The sequence below is a fragment of the Manis javanica genome, chromosome 8 (genome assembly GCF_040802235.1).
Source record: "Manis javanica isolate MJ-LG chromosome 8, MJ_LKY, whole genome shotgun sequence".
In the NCBI taxonomy this organism is placed as follows: Eukaryota; Metazoa; Chordata; class Mammalia; order Pholidota; family Manidae; genus Manis; species Manis javanica.
In genome coordinates this window covers 44,905,662-44,926,166 of record NC_133163.1, presented here as the reverse complement: position 1 = coordinate 44,926,166, position 20,505 = coordinate 44,905,662, and the positions used below count along the sequence as shown (strand labels likewise).

The 20,505-nt window shown below is 48.1% G+C and overlaps 1 protein-coding gene across 4 annotated transcripts in view; it reads right to left on the bottom strand.

Annotated features, from left to right (window-relative positions):
* Positions 1-20,505, bottom strand: part of GCH1 (GTP cyclohydrolase 1) — a 108,556-nt gene that overhangs the window by 5,428 nt on the left and 82,623 nt on the right. Inside the window, exons 5-7 of one of the 4 annotated variants that reach the window (XR_012120503.1) lie at positions 15,376-15,444; positions 8,087-8,134; positions 5,033-5,304 (exon numbers count right to left, since the gene is read on the bottom strand). The gene's annotated coding sequence lies outside the window, so the exon portion shown is untranslated. Of the gene's footprint in view, positions 1-5,032; positions 5,305-7,615; positions 7,977-8,086; positions 8,135-12,666; positions 13,877-15,375; positions 15,445-20,505 lie in introns of those variants that run through there. The other 3 variants (XR_012120505.1, XR_012120504.1, XR_012120506.1) reach the window with 3 other exon arrangements.

Genomic DNA, 20,505 nt, shown 5'->3' with positions numbered 1-20,505 from the left:
CTATGTATTGAAAAATCTCTTTCCTTCACTTATTTGAAATGCCACTTTTTTAATATGCAAACATCCTCCCCATATTTAGGTCTATTTCTGGACTTCCTATTTTTCTTTCCACTGATCTGTTTGTGTATTCATGCACCAGCACCCCCACTGTTTTAATTGTTATAACTTTAAAATTTGCTTTAATATCTAGTAGGGAGATATATTTTAGAAAGATCACTCTGACTACATTTTGAGAATGGATTGGAAGAGCCCCAAAGTGGAGCTGGGGAGCAACCTATAGTATGGGAAATTATATTTATAAATGATTTATCTGACAAGCGGTTAACATCTAAAATATATAAAGAACTCATATGACTCAACACCAAAAAACAAATAACCTAATTTAAAACTGGGCAGAGGACCTGAACAGACATTTTTCCAAAGAATACATACAGATGGTCAACAGGCATGTGAAAAGATGCTCCACATCACTAATCATCAGGGAAATGCAAATCGAAACCACAGTGACATGCCACCTCACCAGATAGAATGGCCACTATTCAAAAGACAAGAAATAACAAGTGTTGGCAAGGATATGAAGAAAAGGGAAACTTCCACACTGTTGGTGGGAATGTAAATTGATACAGCCACTGTGGAAAGCAGTATGGAGGTTCCTCAAAAAACTAAAAATAGAAATACCATACAACCCGATAACTGCACTTCTAGGAATCTACCCAAAGGAAACAAAACCTCTGACTTGAAAAGATACATGTACCCTTATGTTTACTGATGCATTATTTATAATAGCCAAGATATGGAAGCAACTCAAGTGTCCATCAAAGATGAATGGATGAAGAAGTGATACATATACACAGTGGAATATTATTCAACCATAAAAAAGAAAGAAATCCTGCCATTTGTGACAACATGGATAGACCTAGAGGGTATTATGCTAAGTGAAATAAGCCAGGTGGAAAAAGACAAATACCATATGATTTCACCTGTTTGTGGAAACTAAAAACAAAGCAAAACAAAATGAACAAAACAGCAGTAGACTTATAGACACTGAGAAGTAACTGGCAGTTACCATGTGGGAGGGGTTGGGGTAGTTGAGTGGGAGGGTAAGGGGATAAAGGGGCACAAAAATCTCAATCATAATATAAGCTGGTCACAGGGACAGAAGTACAGCATGGAGAATATAGCCAATGGTTCTGTAACATCTTTCTATTTTGACAGATAGTAACTGCATTAGTTGGAGTGAGGATTTAATAATGTGGGTAACTGTTGAATCATGGTGTTGTATAATTGAAAGCAATATAGTATATCAACTATACTTCAATTTAAAAAAAGCATGGCTGGGGAGACCCACTAGGGGGCTACTGCATTTGTTCAGTCAATTCACAGACAGTGGGAGTGGCAGTAGAAAGAGGAAGAAGTGGAAAAATCTATGAGAGTCCTAGGGGTTAGCATCATCATGGTTAATAATGAGCCAGACATGGGCATTAGGGGAGAGACTGAAGAGTCCAGAAAGCCTCCCAAGTTTCAGGCTTCAGCAGCTAGTGGGTAGGGGTCCCATTCACCAGGAAGTAGTAGGCTGAGGGTAAGGGCAGCAGATGGAATCTACATCACTTGACCTATCTCATCATTCAAGATAAGTCACCAGGGAGAAATAATAAATAACTTGCAGTTATGCAAACACTACTGTGCTAAGCCTTTAAGGCTGGTATTCAATTAGCCCCACTTTCCAGATGGGGAAACTGAGGCTCAGAGATATCAAGCAACTTGTTGGAGGTCACAGAACTGTTATGGGGAACAGTGGAACAGGGGCTCAAATCTGGGTCTGTCTACCCCAAAATCCTGCTAGGAGGGACAATGGCTGGCTGTCTTAGGCTTCAGGCCCCCAGTAAGAGCACTCACACTAAAGAGGTTGCACTGAATCTCCAGGCCTTTCCATCTGTTGCAGTTTGAGATACAAGGTTCCAAGCAGGCAGCAGCGTTCTGCTAATGACTGTCTCAAGACAACTGTTAAAATATGGCCCCGAGTGGAGGAAGAGGGGTCGCCTGGCCAGCCACAGATGCTGGCCCGCCCCCAGAGGCTCTGGCTTGGTGGCTCAGGGTCATGGTCTGGGCACGGGGCTCTAAGCTTCCAGGTGATGCCAATGTGCAGCCCAGCACGGGAACCACGCATTAAGGGGACCTGCTCTCTTACTGAAGTGGTCTACAATGTTACACACTTCTGCGGCTTTAATGGATGAGGGTAAAAGGCAGCTACTTCTGTGGACTCATTAGAAAACTAAGAACAAGCACCTGACCCATCACAGTCCATAGGTGCCCTTCCTACTAGGAGCCTCTAAGGCAGGCAAAATAAACAATGGGGGTTCAGCAGGCTCAGAGTCACTTCCCAAACTTGTCCCTCCACTGACTTGCAGTGGTCTTGCAGTGCCTACTACAAAGACTCAGTTTTGGAAGTTAGGCGTGCTCTAGTTAGGATAATGAATTTTGTTGCTTGATATACATAACACATCAGCCAAGTGATCGAGTAGCCAGGATTCCTCACTCTGATTGCCCATGTATCTGTCAGGGTAACTTACATTATGCCACACTGACACCCCCCAAATTTCAGTGGCTAAAACCACAGAGTCCTACTTCTCCCTGGGCTGCACATCCATCACAGCGGCCGGGGCCTCTGCTCCCTGTCGCAAAGGCACACTCTGGCCGCAGCTACCCCCCACTGGAGCTCTGATGTTTGCCATGGGAGAGGACGAGAAGGAAGTGGTTTCCTTCAGAAGTAAAGCTCACACTTTGTTGGCCCAAGTGAATTGCAGGCCACATCTAACTTAAGCGAAGTACAATCCTGCCCTGTGCACGCATGGGTAAGGCCCTGGGGGCCTAGCCGGGCCCATGTCCATCCCCACTGTTGGGAAACCTGGGCCCACTACAGAGACACACTCTGCCTTTGGTCTTTGGTCCCGTTATCTGCCTCTCTTCAGGACTCAGCTCTGGAGGAGTGAAGTGGTGTCCTGGTTAGCTGGGTGACCTCCTGTCTGCCCCCCACGAGCTGTGGAACTGCCAGGGCCTCAGAACCAGGCCCAGCCTCACCTTTGTCCAACTCTCCCCTCCATCAGTTCCCACTGGACTCTGAACAGACCAGTTTCTTTTATCCTGCGTCTCCAGCTGGGCTGCAGCCTGTGGATCCCTGCCAGGCTCAAAGGCAAACAGAGGAGTTTAATGCTATGAAAGGTGCTTGATGAGCAGCGGCTCTTACCTTGAGGGCACATCTGAGGCTGCCTGGCCTCCCATTCAAAGGCTGGGGGTTGGTGGAGAGCCAGTAGGAAGCTGGCAAACCTGACTGTTTGAGGGACTGACTCAAAAAATAAAATTAAAAAAAAGGAGCAGCAGTTTCCCACCTGCTTGTACTCTGTGTACCCACGTGAAGACCTCACCCCCACCCCTCCCTGCAGCCAGCGGAGGCCCCAGAGGGAAGAGCTGCTTCCCCTCTCCCACTGCCGTGGGCCAGACAGCCCTGGGCCACCTGCCCTCCCAGGGGCACCTTTAGAGAAACCGCCATCCGGCCCTGGTTCCTGGGCAGGAAAGTGCCTTCTGCCCCCCAAACAGGCTCCCTAAGCCCAACTTGGGCACATGTTTAAGGTGCTTTGCTTTTTTATTTGTTTGCTCTTTTATATTTATTCTGATGTGGATATTCCTTGACCAGGACAGTGGAGAAGGTCCTAGGAAACTGGAAGCATTGTGCCTATTTTGGCATTTTCACCTTTAAAAGGGGATTTTTCCCATCTGTGTGCCTAGAAGTGCTATGAGTCTGAATAGACTGGCTTCAAACCCCTGGAGCCCAATTTCCTGAGTTCATTTCCCAGCTGTGTGTCCTTGGATAAATTATGCCACCTTTCTGTGCCTCAATTTCCCCATCTGTGAAAGAGGGATAATACCCAGTGGGAATATTAGATACCCAGCAAGTATTTATTCCTCTGTATGCAGAGGATTACATGAATTGCCATATGCAAAGCATCTGGAACAGTGCTTGACACACAGGACATGCTCTTGAGTGTTAATGGCTAATATCATCACTGTTATTGCAAACGCTGAGTGCCATCCAAGTCCACACCTCTTTGGCCAATGGCAGGAATCATAAGCTACCAAGTCAAAACTCGGGGCCATTCTCCACACAGTCCCTAGCCTAGAAGCACCTGCAAAAGGCAGGCATCCTGTGGATGGACCGTTTCTTCACTCCTCTGGGCATCCACAGCTGTGGCTGTAAGCTTGGAGACTTGATCGAAGAGTCAGGAGCCATGAGCTCCCCTGAGGACACCACCAAGAAACTGCTGGAAGGAAATGCCCTCTAGCCCCTCTGTGTCTTTGTGAGTAGGGTAGCTGAGGCAGGGGACATAGGCACAGCCTGTTAGGTGCCCTGGCCAGCAGGGGCTGGGGACACCATCCTGCAGGGAAGAGCATTTGGGGCATGATGAACCCGGGACATGCGATTATCCTGGAGGTTCCTTCCTTCTCAAGTCTGGGGAGAGGTTGTTATTAGAAACACAGGGAGTTAAGAAATGTCACAAGAAGTGGTCCAGGGCAGGGTGGAGGGATTTGGAAATGTAGAGTATGCTGCAAATATAAGATATGGGTCCTAGAGCCTGACTACTTGGGCAGAGAAGCCTGGGGTAGCTCAGTGTGGTTCAGGGTAGAATCACCCTCCCGGCAGAGGCCAACTGACCTGGAACTCACAGTCCAGGGACCTGCACTCACATGCACACATACACACACCACGCATGCCCACACCACACACCCTGATGTACACACCTGCACACCCCACACCCTCATGCACATGTGCACGTGCACACATAAACATGAACAGCACACAAGCCCTTGTGTGCACTCATGCACACACTAACACACACTCCTCCCCAGGGGTGTTAGGCCCGTTCTGCCACACCTCTGGCGACTAGAAATCCCGCAGGCCTAGCAGGAACCAATGAGCAGTGTATTCAGTGGCCTTGGCAAAAAGGAAACAAGGAAACGGCTACTTTAAACGTTTTACCTGGCCAATCTGTCACATCCTGGCCATCCAGGGAAGAGATTCCAGAAATGAGAAGGAAGCAATGCAGCAGCCAACGCCCTCTGGTGGACAGTGTCACATCCGCTCCTCACACGTTCCCTTCCGTCAACAGCTCAGGCTGGCTGTGCCCAGGCAGGTGGAGGGACAAAGATGAGAAAGAGGCCATCCTTGCCCTCGAGGCATTCGCAGTCTCCCAGTCACCGTCTCCTGTAGCCTGGGATGTTCTCCTGGTCCTGGCATCTGGATGGCAACAACTTACACATAATCATAATCGTGGAAGCTCCACTCTGAACCCCCGTTATGCCCACATCCTGCAAAAGGCACTTCCTATCCACCAGTTCCTATTAGCTTTAGTGCAACACTGCGACTTAAATCTTACCTGATTTTACAGGTAGGGCTCAAAGAGGCAAGTGACATACCTATGGTCACACAGCCCATGAATGCCAGAGATTTTTTTTTAATTTACTTCATTTTATACAGACAAATGGTACAAAACTCAGATTTTACGAAGGAGTTTACAGTAAAAACACTTCTCCCTCCCCACCGTCCCTCTGGATGCCTGTGCCAGGGACAACCTTCGTTCTTACTTTCTTGCAATTTGTCCCTTCATATTTTGTGCATAGAAAAGGAGTCTTTCTTTAAAAAGCACAAAGGGTAACATACTATATTATTCTCAACTTTGCTCTTTTCACTCAATAATAGTATGAAGTCATTCTGTAGCAATCAAAACATAAAGCCGCCTCATTCTTTTTAAGAGTCTATTGTACTGAATAAACACAAGTCATTTGACTTGCCCACTACTGATGGACACTTAGATGTTGCCTATCTCCTGCTGTTACAAATATATGGCAGTGAACCTCCTTGTACCAAAGGATACGTGCATATGTGATCTTGAGAGATGCCATCAAACTTCCATCTACTTGGTTGACTCCCCTTCACCCCCACTGGCAGAAAATGGAATTTGGAGCCCAGTGACTCTGAGGCCAAATGACCCCATGGCCAAATGACCCCATCCCCCACAGCAGGCCCCCTCCTTGAGAAACCCCCAAAGTCACCACCAGGATTCACCAGGAAGATACCAGATACTCAGCCAGAGACATGTCAGTGGGTCTCATGAGACATCTTAGAAGCACCAGGTTTGGGGAGGAGGGCGATCTTCCTGGCTCTAGGTTTAGAATGTCCAGCCTGCCAGTAAGCAGCCACTTCTGGACAAGCTAGGGTCTTGAGGGAACACACCTCGGCCTCCCAGGCACAAAGAGAAGTGACCTCCACCCTCAGGACTTCAAAGTCACCTGCTCCTCCTTTGGCCACTCCCTAAGCACAAGCTGGCCTCAGCTGAGAGAAAGAGACTGCTCACTCAGGACACTTTGGGACCCCCACCCCAGTGTACTAAGTTCTGCACAGAGACGCCCATCTTCTTGGTGCTGTCCCGCTGAGCAGTAGTCGCCTCTGAGGGGAGACAGCAAGAGAAGACCCTGACACCGCTCCCGCAGCCTCCTCCACCGAAGCTCCCTTCCCTCTTTCCCTGTCCCCCACTGGGATCAAGGGACACCTGGCTAGCCCAGGCCAGAGCATTCTCACCTCTGAGTGAAGTAGCAAGTGTGGGCAAAGGCACCTCGACCAACAAGGGACAGAGATGGGCAACTAGGGAGCTCCGCACCACACACCGAAGGACTCTCAGAGCGGGTGCATGGGGGGAGTGTCACAGCAAGGCCTGCTCTGCCCATCAGCCTCAGGGACCCCCAGGTGTCGGGGAACCCAGCTCACTCCTCAGCACCTGGATAAAACATGACTAGAGGTCTGGGAGTGAAGGGGGTCCTGGAAAGCCTCTGGGCAGCTTCGGCTTCAGCTTTGGGTGAGCTGGGGATGCAACGGGGAGGGCACAGCACATGGCCGGCATGGTGACGCCCTCCCAGGACTCCAGCACACTTACAGCTGTGGCATCTGTCCTTATTGCATGCAAACACCCCAGTGGGCTGACTGGGGCAAGAGTTGTCACCTTTGTAAAGCAGACAGGAAACTACATAGCACACGAGTGGCAGGGCCACCGGTCCTAGGTATTCTGACAGAAACTCGAAACTGAAGGTCACATCAGGGAGCCTCCAGAGTATGTCAAACTCTGAGGAACCCCAGGGACTCAGGAGTATCTTCCCTCTGCCCTTGAGGTTAAATTACAAAATTCATTTGAAAAAATGAATAGAAGGCTTCTACTACAAGATTCCTTGGTTCCTGGGCCTAAGACCCAGGGACCCTTTTGCAACAAAAGTCTTCAGCCTGACTTTTTGTGCTATTTTTCTTTTCTTTTTTACTGACATATGGTTGATATACAATCTTATATTGGCTTCAAATATACAACAGTGATTCAACAGTTACCCATACTAGCATGGTTACTATCTGTCAACATGGGAAAATGTTACAGAATCATTGACTATATTCTCCATGCTGTGCTACCATCCCTGTGACCAACTTATATTATGATTGAGAGTTTTTGTGCCCCTTTATGCCCCTCACCTTCCCCGCCCACCCACCCTAATCCCCATGGTAATTACCAGTCACTTTTCAGTGTCTGTAAGTCTACTGCTGTTTTGTTCATTCTGCTTTGCTTTGTTTTTATATTCCACAAACAAGTGAAAGCATATGGTATCTGCCTTTCTCCTCCTGGCTTCTTTTAAAGAGCATAATACCCTCTACATCCATCCTTATTGTTGCAAATGGCAGGATTTATTTTTCTTTCATGGCTGAATAATATTCCATTGTGTATTTGTGCTACTTGTTTGTTGTTGAGTGTGGATTTCCGGAAGTAGTGGGCCAGCTTTCTTTAAAGATGCACAAACCTCCTTCCACATGTGTCAGGGGCCTCCTGCTACCAGATGAGTGTCTCCCACTTGGAGGAGAGAGCTTAGAACCATGGTCCTTACACTTGATTCTGCATAAGAAACACCCAGGAATTATTGCTCATTTTTTTTAGATATGGTATGATACTGTGGATATGTCTAAGAAAAACCCAGCCCTTGTCTCTTAGCCATACATACTGACCTTCAATGAGTGAAGTAATATGACATCCAGGATGTGATTCAAAATCATCTGTGGGAGGGAGGAGGGTACAGATGAAAAGACATTGTGCTGGCGACTGCTGAAACTGGGCTGTGGGTACAAAGGGGCTTGGGTACTTTCTGTCTGCTGTTTAAATGTTTCTATGATAAAAGCAGGAGGAGGAGGAAGGAGCACGCAGAGGGCTTGGTGAGCAGGGGGCTCCCCAGATCCCTGGCCAGGTGGGCGCAGGTGGAGGGCCCAGGCACAGGCCATCAGGAAAATGAACTGCCTTAGGCTCAGCCTTCCATTCTCACCCTGCATCACTGTCAAGATCAGAATAAGAAGAGTGGCAGCATCTATGCACCCAGCCAGTTCAATCTTTATTAAAATCTTTTTCGAGCACAATGTTCCGAATTTGTTTCTTTGTTCCTCCTATCTGGAGTCCCACACTTCTGATATTTGTTTTGGAAATGCAGTAAGTTTGACTGACACGCGGTGGTGATGGAAAGGTAGGCTGCATATCCTGAAACACCCTGCCCCACTGGGGAACATCACCCCCGAGCCCGGCGTCTGCGTTTGCCGGGGCCTGCGGGGCCTGCCCTTGGCTGCCGGTGCGGCCTGTGGACGGCTCTCCGAGGCTGGCCGGGGTGTGGCCGGCCCATCCTGGGCCGCATCACTACCCCTCTGGCAGGCCCGCCACTCTGCTCTAAGGTAACTGACTGAACCGGACCCACACGTTCAGGGCTCCTTGCTCTGCTCTCCGGGGCCCCGGGGGCAGACAAAGGTGCCCCCACGCTCTGGGATCCAAGCACTTCCCCAGCCCTCCCACCAAAGCAGCCATCTTCCCATATGCTCTATATACTGGGGGTCTAGGGAGGACCGTTTTTCTTTTTTAAGGTTTTACTTAAAAACGTATATCTATATATACAGTTTAGAGTTAGAAAAATACCGACTTTGATGTGTGGGGAAGAACAGAAAATGTGGCTGGAGCGATGGTACAATCAGAACTGGTTGGAATGTAAAGTGGCACAACCACGTTGGAAAGCAGTTGGCGGTCTCTTTAAAAGTTAACCATACACCTGCCCTCTAATCCTGCAATCCTGCTCCTAGGATTTACCCCACAGGAGGGATCAATGAAAAGGAGGGTTTAAGTCTGGACACCTCAAAAAATCCTCAAAAATCCTGATAATCTGAGAGGAGCCGTGAGCCACTCCCTGTTCGTAGGGCTGTGGATACAGCAGAGGCAGACGGACTCCGACTCAGCCCTTGCACACCCTGGACACGTTCCCATGGAAACCACTGAGCTCAGGTCAGGCCCAGGCAAGGTGGGAGAATCCTGTGGGTGTCAACATCTTTCAAGATGCGGGAGCAGACCATCACAGGACAAGCCCTGCTATGAAGGTAACCTGTTCCCTGGGTTGTAAACTGCAAGCTGTAAGGTAGCTTGTAATGATAGGCATTAATATGTCAATAATAGGAATTATATTGGGCTTTTATTAAGTCCTCACCAGGTCCTAAGAACTTAACTTGCTAGGAATTCTACAGATGTCATCTGATTTGGTAATTCCAACAGCCCTGTAAAGTATTACTCCCATTTTACAACTGAGGAAACTAAGATTCAGAGAGGTTAAGTAACTAGCACAGGGTTACACAGCTGATACATAGCAAGGACAAGGGTTAGAGGACAGCATTATACTCTTTCAATTCTTGGGGTCCCCTTTTAGAAGTCAATTCTTTGCTGTAGTTCTTTAAGAACTACACTTCAGTGTAATTGCAGAGATTAATAATATTCTCAAGGTCAAGTTTCCCATTTTGACCTGTTGTTTCATAAACTCACAGGCCTCGTTGCTTCTCCATCACCCTTCCCTCTTATGCTCTTCACCATGTCCCCCAAAAGGTCATGAAGGTGTACAGTGGGGATTTGCTGGAAACTTGCAGGGAGACAGGGGCACTGTCTAGCTCTCCCCAGCTGCCTCCCTCTGTGACACCCAGTGTTCACAGTCATGACTACTATTGTCATCATAATAGTTAATATGCATTGAGTGCTAACTCTGTGCTCTAAGTGCTCTTTTCTTGAAGGTATTAATTCACTTAATCGTCACACAATTCCTTGAGATGGACACTATTATTATCTCATTTTACGGAGGAGAACTAAGGCCTGGAGAACTTAAGTAATCTATTGAAAATCATGCAGCCAAGATAGCTGCTTGCAGGTGAAAGGGTCTCCTACTCTAGTTACACATAGATCCTGGGACAGAAGACAAGGCTTTGACACCTCCAGGTGGAGCAGGAGCTAAGCCTCCAGGGCATCTCCTGTGGTCTGACTCTGCGATCTTCGCTCTGCTGCCACTGCCCACAGTGCCCCCACCCGCACTGAGGGTCCATGCCCTCCTCCTCAGACATGTGCTGCCATGGCTCGCAAAACACACACCCAGCTGCTTCTGCACACCTGTTGTAAACTGCACCCACTAGGAGCCTGAGGAGTTGTTCAAATAATGAAAAATTGGAATTCAACAAACCTCTGGGAAATACTTTTATATTATGAAGATCAAGTCAGATCTACAAGAAACATTCTGGAAAACACAAAGCAGTTTCACCGTGATAACAAATGCTGGCACACTGCTAAGTGCATCCAAATGCTTCCAGATTCTTCCACAGGGTAGCGCTCCTCTCCACAGCAGCCACTGTGTGTGCCATCCACCCTCCCAAGTCCTCTCCTCTGTGCACCCAACACCACAGGAGCCCAAGTTCCTTCCAGCAAGGAGGGCTGATGTGAATCCCTGCTGGGAGGCTCTGGCAGACCCGGCCTCTAACTTGTAAAGAGATGCATATAGAGTCTAGGAGCATGACTCAGAAGAGTTTAGAGCTCACCTGTGCCAAACCCATTTTTCCCATTGTGAAGGTGTCCGTCCCTGTGGCGAAGGTCACATCACTTCGCAGGGCTCTTTTTGTCCATGGAGTACAGTTAGCTTGGGCCAAGTTATGTCAGAGTTAAAATCCAAAGTGAAAGACGCAATATGAATTCCTCTCAGTCTCCAGAGCCTCAGAAACAATAGGCATTCCTGTTTAGTTCTCCTGACAGTTGCTTCTCCGGGCTTATTTATGACTATATTGGATTCTGAGGACAGGAAATGAGACATCAAACCTCCACCCTTGTCCCCACGTTCCAGGTGCCGGTGCAGTTTCCCTCACGTCGCTCCTCCGAGAGCACCTGCCAGTTTAGGATGACGGAGGGGCTGTCCTAGCCTGGCCTCCACAGGAGCCGCTCACACCACCTGCGTCAGCTGGAGGGAAGCCAGCATCCCCTCAGGCCTTCCCCACAACCATTGCTTTTCTCCTTGTAAACTCAGTTATCAAAACTGGCAGAAAGTCTCATGATTTTGTGTTCCAGATCCATCCGTGGACCTTCTAACTGGAGTGAACAGTGCCAGTCATTTTTGTATCGTGAAAGGAGCATGGAGCATCAATTTGTCCTCAAAGCCCAGCCACACCAGCCCAGATTGCTGGCTGTCCCAACACATTGCATATTACATGCTAGAGATCTGATTTAGATTGTGTCTCTCCCTATAATGACCACCTCCCCAAAATGGCTTCCCTGTTCTGACCTCCCTCCTCCCCTCGTCCTGCAGGCCTGCATACCTAGCCATAAAGAAGCCTGGCATCCACACACAGCTGGGCCTTGGCAGGTTATCCACTAAACTCAGGCTCAGAATATCAGCTTTGGCACCAGACACGTTACCTCACCGTTTAAGGGAACAGACACTGCAGAACACAACCGAAGATATTTGACATACGATTATCTGCATGAATGAGGGGAAGGAAAGAGGAAGGCCTGGAGGCACAGAAAATTGATCGATTAGTGAGCCAGGTACCCTGTCCACACCCTAAAGTCCCCCCAAGCCTCTTGTGTCCCATGTCCTGCTCCATCCAGTTCTGCCCTGGAGGAGCAAGATAGCCTCAAATTAGAAGGCCTGCTCAGGGATGATGGAAAACAGACACTTGGGGAGATTTGTTTTAGGCTCTAAAGGCTAATAGCAACTACTTTAATTGCCCTCAGCTCCCTGGCAGCTGCCTCAATTTCATCTTCCTAAGTGATAACTAATGACTCTTTAAACTCCATCATCTGGAAGCAGGGGAGCACAAGAGATCCCTGCTGACCAATTACCACAAGGAGAGCGTTCAGCCTCGTGTAATCCAAGATATTAAAATTAACAAGGAGATGCTCATTTTTCACCTATCAAATTGACAAATACATTTTAAATTGCAATAAAAGGCAACCATACACAGCTGATCAGAAATACGTACACCCTTTCAGGAGAATAATTTGGCAATATCAGTCAAAGTCTTCTAAAGATGTGCTAAATTTTGATGTACAGAAGAAATCCAAGGATGTTCATTAAAGAAATGATTATAGTGGGAAAAAAAAAGTATTGGAGTCTTAGAGTCAACCTAAATGTCACATACTAGGGAACTGGCTAAATAAACCAGAATGTGTCCATGTCATAAATGATAGGCAATCAAAATGATGATGCAGAATAATTTAGTGACATGGAGAAATGTTTGTAATAAAGTGTTAAATGGGAAGAGCAGACCAGAAAATAGTATGATCCTATTTTTTTTAATGAATACATATATACATAATGTAAATGTGAGTGTATACATACATGAGTAGAAAAAATACTGAAATAGATGTTTCAAAAGGCTAATAGTGGTTATTTGTGAGTTAACTATGGGTTACTTTTATCTTTATAGAGCATTTCTATATTTTCAGCATTTTCCACCATGAACATAAAATATGATCAGAATTTTGTAAAAGGCTATCACTGTTAAAGGTACACCACCATCTCTAGGGTTCTTACCAGTCTTCACATGGAAGGAAAGGAGGGAAGGATGGGTACCTTCAATGTGGCTAGGATACTCTGACATGGAAACAATTCTGAATGAGGTGTGACTGTCCCAAGAATACAAGGCTGCCCCACCGACATGCCACCATCCTGAGGTAGGAGTGGTGCCTTCAGTAGCCCTTGGAGAATAAGGATGCCCTGAAGCCATTCTAGTCCTGCCCTGGGACCCTGCCAATGGTGTCTTCCTTTCCCTTGAAAGAGCTTAATCTGGGCTGTCTCTATACCAGCCCAGTGAATTCAGCTGGATATGATGGTCTCCTAAATGGGCAAGTACACAGACACGCAGATATTTGTGCTTATCCAAATTATCCAAAAGCTAAGCAGAGCTATAGGGACACTCAACTTGGGGACAACTCGCCCTTTGGAGGTTTTTCCGGCAGCAGGACCATCCAAAGAAACACCCATAGTCAAACAATCAAGTGATGGCCCTCTAAAGAAATGAAATGGGCATTCTTTAAATATGGCCAGCATTTCTTTCAATAGAAATAGTGGTAGAGGGGATAGAATCATGCTGCTCTTGATGTGACTTATTAAAAAGCCAGTTCATAGTGAAAACACTTGGCAAAAATAGTTGTTTGAAGACTAACCAATAGGACCCAAGCGCCATGGTACATGCACACGAAACCAGTCACAGCCCGCCACTCTGCGAGCTCACAGAGCACTGCAGAGGGAAATGTCTTGGTGATTTAGACCATATCTAAACTCAACAACTTGCTGAAACAAGAGACTGGACTGCAACCTGACTCCTGCTTGCTCGAGGGTCTCCTGTGTGGTAAGCGAGGGTGGTATTTAGGGATATCACAGTCTGATTGATAGCCAGCCAGGGAGCCACACAGGTCAGTCTGGTTCTAGCAGAGAATAGCTCTTCCCCAGGGAAATGGGTCCATGCCTGCAGGGGGCCAAAAAAAGGGAAAGAATGCACTCTTCTGGAAGGTTTGATTTGGAGCTATCCCCTAGATGAAACTCTTTGTCCCCTCGGGGCACAGCCATATCTCAAACCAGCTGCCAGAGGAATTCTCCACATTTTTCTGTTCAGTGACCATCAGGCCTGGCTAGGACAAATTATCAAGACTATCAGAGGATGGAGCTCAGGCCTGACATCAGATCCGGACAAACAAACATACCACTGCACTGCAGGCACGCCCCTTCGGCAGCCTGTCAGCCCACACTGGTCTTGCCAACCAGAAGGATGTGACGTCCACCCAGCCTGAATGAGTCCTGAGAAATGAGCATCAGCATTGTGGGGAAGATGTGGCTAAAGATGCTCATTAAACAGGAGGGATTTGGGATTTCACTCCCTTGCCCCATCCCAGGAGCTCAGATCAGAGAAGATGCAGCGAGTCTTTCTGAGAGGGAGCCGGGGAGGGCCCATGGTTTCCAGATGCCTCAACCCCCTGATCGCACTGTGTGAACTACAGGCTGGAGAGCTATGGCCTCACTCTCAGGATCTGCACCCTTGACCTCTAACCTTGGCAGGTCCATGAGGAGCCAAACCCTGAAATGGACACAGATGGTCTGACTGGGGAGAAATGGGGAAGGAGCCTGCTTCCAGGTCCAGCTCAGCTGCCCAGGCATCTTGTGGGCCAGGAGCCCCACTTGTGGCTTGAGGGCCCTATAGTAGGATGATAAGTTTCCAGAAGAAAACCCATCCTGACTGAGAAATTGCCAGGAATGTCCCATCCCCTAGGGCCACATATTCCCAGGAAGCACCCCCAGGCAGAATAAAGCCAAAGGTCATTTAGCAATCACCTCCGAAGTGCCAGGTGCTGGTCTGACCAGGCCCTCATGGCCTGAGAAAGAGGGGTCCAGGAAGGCAAGGTGGGTGTCTGTGATCTACCCCCACCCACCTCCTATAGGCCAAGAGACTAGATTTCCAGTGCAGACCCAGAGAAACACATGTACAGTCACACACACACACCCCTAGTATCTAGGAAGGGAAACTCTCTCTCTTGCTTATAACCAAGTTACTCCATTTTCTGACCTTAAAAAAGAACAGCTGGTTTCCTTTGAAGGTTTCAAACCTTATTAGCCACAGTAGGAAACGATGCTTTAATGGGGCCATGACTATCTCAGCCTTGGGTGCCTGTGTACACAGTTATATTACTTAGCAACACCATAGCCATTTAGGTTTAATTTCCTAGCTTGCCTGATAAGGAGGCTGCAAATGTAATTTGTGACGCTGCCAGCTGGGCAAACTCGCGGGGCCGTTAGGTGAGTCACCGGTGACCCAGGCTGCTGCACTGAGCTCTGCAAAGGGAGACTGAACCCCGATCTGTGGGGCTGATACCGCACAGGCAGACACAACTTCCCCAGTGTCTGGGGGCTGTGCTTCCTTCCCTCCTGCTTTCAGGGTTGGTGGCATCATTTATTGAGGGAAGCTTCACTCACCTCTCAACCCGTTAGAATCATCTTCCAGCTTTCTGAAATCCTCCTGGCAGGAGTTGCCAACTCACAGCCCTGCAAGACCATGCAGATAATAACAACAATAATATCAAACATTTTTAACACTCTTAGACACTGTTCTCATTGCTTACATGAGTTAGCTCCGTTCATTTTCCTAAAACCCCATGTCTTGCCAATGGGTTTCAGCCCCGGGCAAGTTCGCTATGGATTCCATGTGACCAAAGAAATTGACAGCAAAACGTTCTTTGGAGTGGAAAGGTTATACCCAACTTTATTTCCAGGTGGCAGGTCAGTCACTAGAATCCCATTCACTCAGAACGAGTCTGCATGTAGCAAGCCAGTCTCTGCTTCTGGGCCTCTCTGCCTGTACAGCCGTCCTCTGGGCCTCTGTCCTCGGCACTGCCACCCCTCCAGCCTCTGCTCTGCTCTCCTGCAGCCCTGCAGCCATGCCACCGTGTTGTGCCCAGAGTACTGGGCAGAGCTCTTTTTATAGTCAGCAGCCATGTAGTGCCCACAGGTGTGCAGTGAGCTAGTCAACCAGAGCCAGGTAAGAATCCTGGCCACAGGAACTCTCATTTTATCCACACCCCAGGAGGTGAGTACCACTGTTATTCCTATTTTTGAATGAGGAGACAGGGACAGAGAGTGGGGAGCAGCACCTGTAAGACAAGAGGGAGTAGGGGGGCATGCCTTGCCACAGAAGCTAGCTGTCATTCAAGGCCAACTAGCCTTATGTGGGTTGCTCAAACTTCCACTTTTCTAAAAGAAGTTAGAAATCCAGATTTTTCTATAAAATCCTATGAGCTTAGAACACCAATGAATTCAGTTATTTAATAAATACTGTGATAACCAAAGTAAAATTGTCTGCCAGCTAGATTAGGCCCAGGGGCCACCAGTTTGCCGCTTCTTCCTCATTAGAGCAAGTAGACGTATTCATCAATGAATAGACTCTGATATTTAGTTTTTCCATGAGCTGTTGGCACCCCAGCACTGTGGATGCCCCCCTTCAGCTGGATCCCTTCCAGAGCCTCAGCTGTACCTCCATTCTCGAAGCTGCTCAGGCTGACAGTCTCAGAGTCATCCTCGCCTCCTTCCCTTCCCTCACACCTCACATGCAATCTGTCAACAGATGCTGTCGGCTCTGCTTTAAAGTGTATCCATAATAGCCCCATTTTTCACACCCCAGCATGACCACCCTGGTCCAAGACACCATCATGTCTTGCCGGGATATCATGAGCTACCAGCTACACCCAGTGTTCCCCTCCTTACTCCGTTCCCATCACAACAGCCTAGCTGCTCCTGGAAACCTAAGTCAGATCCTGCCACTTCTCTGCTCAAGACCCTCCAGAGGCCCCCAGCTCTTCAGTGTGGGTCCGTGTCCTCAGTGGTCCACCTCCCCGGTCTCTCTGGCCACCTCCTTGCCCTGCAGACACACCGCTTCTCCCTGACGTGCTCCCGCCTCAGGCCCCAGGCCCTCACTGCACCCTCCGAGTCTCTCCCAGAGGGTATCTTCTGGGCTCTCACCTTCTTCACTTCGTCCAATCGCCCCTAGTTCTTCCTGGACCACTCATTCAGCACAGCCATCTCCCGTGGCGCTCCTGCTCAGCCACATACAGGCCGCCACTCCCTGTGTGCGCTCTCCCGCACCCCAGAACACACCCTCCATAGAAGTAAGGAATTTGTGTTCTTCCCTACTCTATCTCTAGTGTCTCAAGATGGCTTTAGCCCATAGCAGAGATTCATTAAATATTTGTTGATTGAAGAAATGAACAGTATGCACAATGGGCCCTTGTGGTAGACAGCTGCATCCCGGGTGGCTGCCTGCCTTGGCCTCGCCTCCTGCGTGCACCTGGGCCTCCCCCATAGCTGTTATCACCTCTGCCCCGGCTGCTCCTTAACCACACAAGCTCAGTAAGATGTGGACTGATTACTGGCTAAAAAGACGACAAGGAGATAGTCATTGCTCCCGCCCCCTTGCTGTGTGTATAATGACTTGCGGTCTGTGACCATCTCTCCCTGCATGGAAGGAGCAGCAGCTCTGTCACGATGGTGATGGATTTATAATTAGTCTTGAGGAGACACGGCAGTTTTTGTGTGAGGGTGGAACATTTTAATCCTTAATTGCAAAACTATATATAAAAGTGCTTTACTCATTCATCTAGAGAATTTGTGTATTTACATGTTGGTTGTATTTTTATTTCTGTATTTATTTGAAAGTCCATGTACCCTAGGAAAGTAGATATGGTTCAGTCATTAATATTTCTTTCATATAGACAGGCACAGAGAATATAGGCTGAGTGATGCCCACTCCCTACAGATGGCCCCGAAGATCTGGAAAGAGCTGTGGTGACCCATCACAGGTTCCCTCCATGGACCCCCGGGACCCCAGCCCTGCCTGGCCAGCCCTCCACGGGATTCCCAACGCACCTCCCCCTACGGCAGGGCCCGTCCTAATCAGCCCCAGGTGATACCCTGGATACTCAGCCTTCCTGGGCCACCAAACGCCCCAGTTCAACAAGAAGGTAAGCTGGGGTGCCAGGTAACCTTCCTCAATTCTAACACTCACTCTGGAAGGAAGCATAGTCAAGGGGCCAGCAAGAACACACACGTGTGGGAGGGAAAAGCTTCATCCAGCAGTTCCAACACTAAAGCTGACGGAAGACCACCTAGGAGGCCGGACAGAGGTGCAGCCCAGTTCTCAGCTGCAGGTGGGGGATGTAACTGAACCATTTGTCATTTGCTAAGAGACCAAACACATGAACAAGGCGTCTCCATTTGACTACCTTCTCTGTATCCCACAGGTGTCCTCTGTTGACATTATTGTCTCAGAACTGTCAAGTCAATGTATTTCCTTGAATGTGTTGAAAAACTCCACTTGTGGTATATATGCCACACCTGTCATAACTACCTGCTCACCACAGCTCCCCTGCTGAGGATGTAACAGGATATTAGGGGAGCGTCTGCAGCCTTGCCTCCTTGGCCAAACTGCCAAGATGAAACCTGCAACTGCTAGACTTCCCTCTGCCCCCACCCCCCAAAAGAGGATCCTTTGGAAAGAATGGTTGGGGGAGGGAGAGAGGCAGTATCAGAGAGAGCCTGAATTTGGAGAAGGGTGTCTTGGAGCAGTTGGAGGAGTGGTGGCAGATGAAGGCAATAGGTTTTACCACTGTTCTGTGGTTTATAGGATGGGATCCCCCTGACATATCTTTTTTATGTATCACCTCTACTTGGGCCAAGGCTTTGAAAGGGTTGCAGACAGATTTAGATCCTCACTCTGTGATATTCAAAGAGAAAGATCTGCCAGCTACCTTCCCACTCACAGCTCTGACCTGGGACAAGTCACCTGAGCACACACTACCCCCCTGATCCCTCACCCCCACCAGTTTCTTTATCCACAAAATGAGTGACTTGGGAGGAATGAGCTCTGTGGCCCTATCTGCCCTAAAACTTTATGACATTTGAAAATTCTATTCCAGGCAGTCCAGGGATGATGAGGATGCCCTAGCACTTACTAAACATCTGTTATATGCTAAAATCTTTAAAAGGATGGTCTTAAGACAAAAGGCCTGATGTTTTAATCTGGGTACCATAATCACACAATGAAAGTCTCTTAGAGTGGTGCTGGGCATCAGACACCTAAGCAAAGCACAGAAGTGACTACTCTTTCTTAAAGTACTGTTCCCTCAGAAGGTCAAGCCCAGAGACCCCTCAGCCACAGACCCTCTGAACAACACAACACTGGGGTGTTGCACAGGCCCACTGTCTGTTTATTGCATGTTTTGATGTTAATGACCCAGGGTTACTTGCATTCTGTTTTTCTCCAGTGTTACTAGTCTGGCAGAAACTACCATCTATTTGTAGCAGGGACCTACTCTGGGCCCCTTCCCCAGAGGACCTGGGACAAGAATAAGCAGCCAGGAAGCCAGACTGTCTACTGTTTGGGATTCAGGGGTAGATAAGTGGATGCAGGAGTAGATAAGGGGAAGCAGGGGCAGGTAAGGGGAAGCAGGGGTAGGTAAGGGGATGCAGGAGCAGGTAAGGGGGTGCAGGGGAAGGTAAGGGGATGCAGGGGCATGCAAGTCGAAGGGGTTAACAGCCTCAGGAAGATGTATGCAGATCAGTTCAGCTGGCATCCTCAAGAAGAGGGCCCTTTTCTATTCAATCTTGGAAAGTTTTGAAAGTTCGCAGAAGTGTTCAGAATCATATAGTGAACCTCCATTACCCACCTTCAACAACTACCAATAATTTGGCGATCTCATTTCCTCTAATCTAATGCCTTTCTGTTTCCCAACCCCACCTACAACAGAGTATTTTAAAACAGACCTCAGACAAGAGTCCATCTCACCAGAAAACACTTCAGCGGATGGTCTGCTCAGTCCTTGACCAGCTCTCCACACCCACACATCATTGAGCTTCTCTGCAATTTTTCCATCCTCTTTCCCATATCTGGTCATAGGTCAACCCTAAAATAAGTTCTAAACCCTCTTCCTTCCTTCTGCTTGGGCCCCGCCCCCACCCATAATCCTCTTTGTACCTGTAACCACCTCTCTGGAGAGACTGACTCTTTTAACATAGGAACTTGATCAAGCCTCTCCCACCTGAGAAGATAATTACCTCAGTATCTCATCCACCCCAGACATGCCCCCATCTCACCTTCCCTTTATAGCCTTCCTCCTCAAAGGGGAATCTAAATGTGCCCCTTCCCCATCCCTCCTCCTGTGGCCTTGGCACTACCAGGCCAATGCCCTCTGCATGCTAACTCCAGCGGGCACCTTGTAGCATTGCCCCCCCCTGCTTGGATGGGTTTGCTCATCAGTGTAATACAAGTTTATTGTAAACAGTTTGGAAAAGAGAAGGCACATAGGAAAACTGAAATGACATCTAAAGAAATAATAAATGAATACTAAATTAGTATTTTTCTAATACTTTGACGTATTTGACACCAGTATTTTTTTAACGTATATAGGTATCCCCCGCCTTTTGAAAGCTCACATTAGGCCATTTCACATTAAGGAAAGACCTACATTAGTACCTGCGTTTGCTAACCAAAACAAATCCTAAGAGGATTTTCATTTTTACAAAAAAACATAGCAATGAAAAACAGCGCTCAGCATC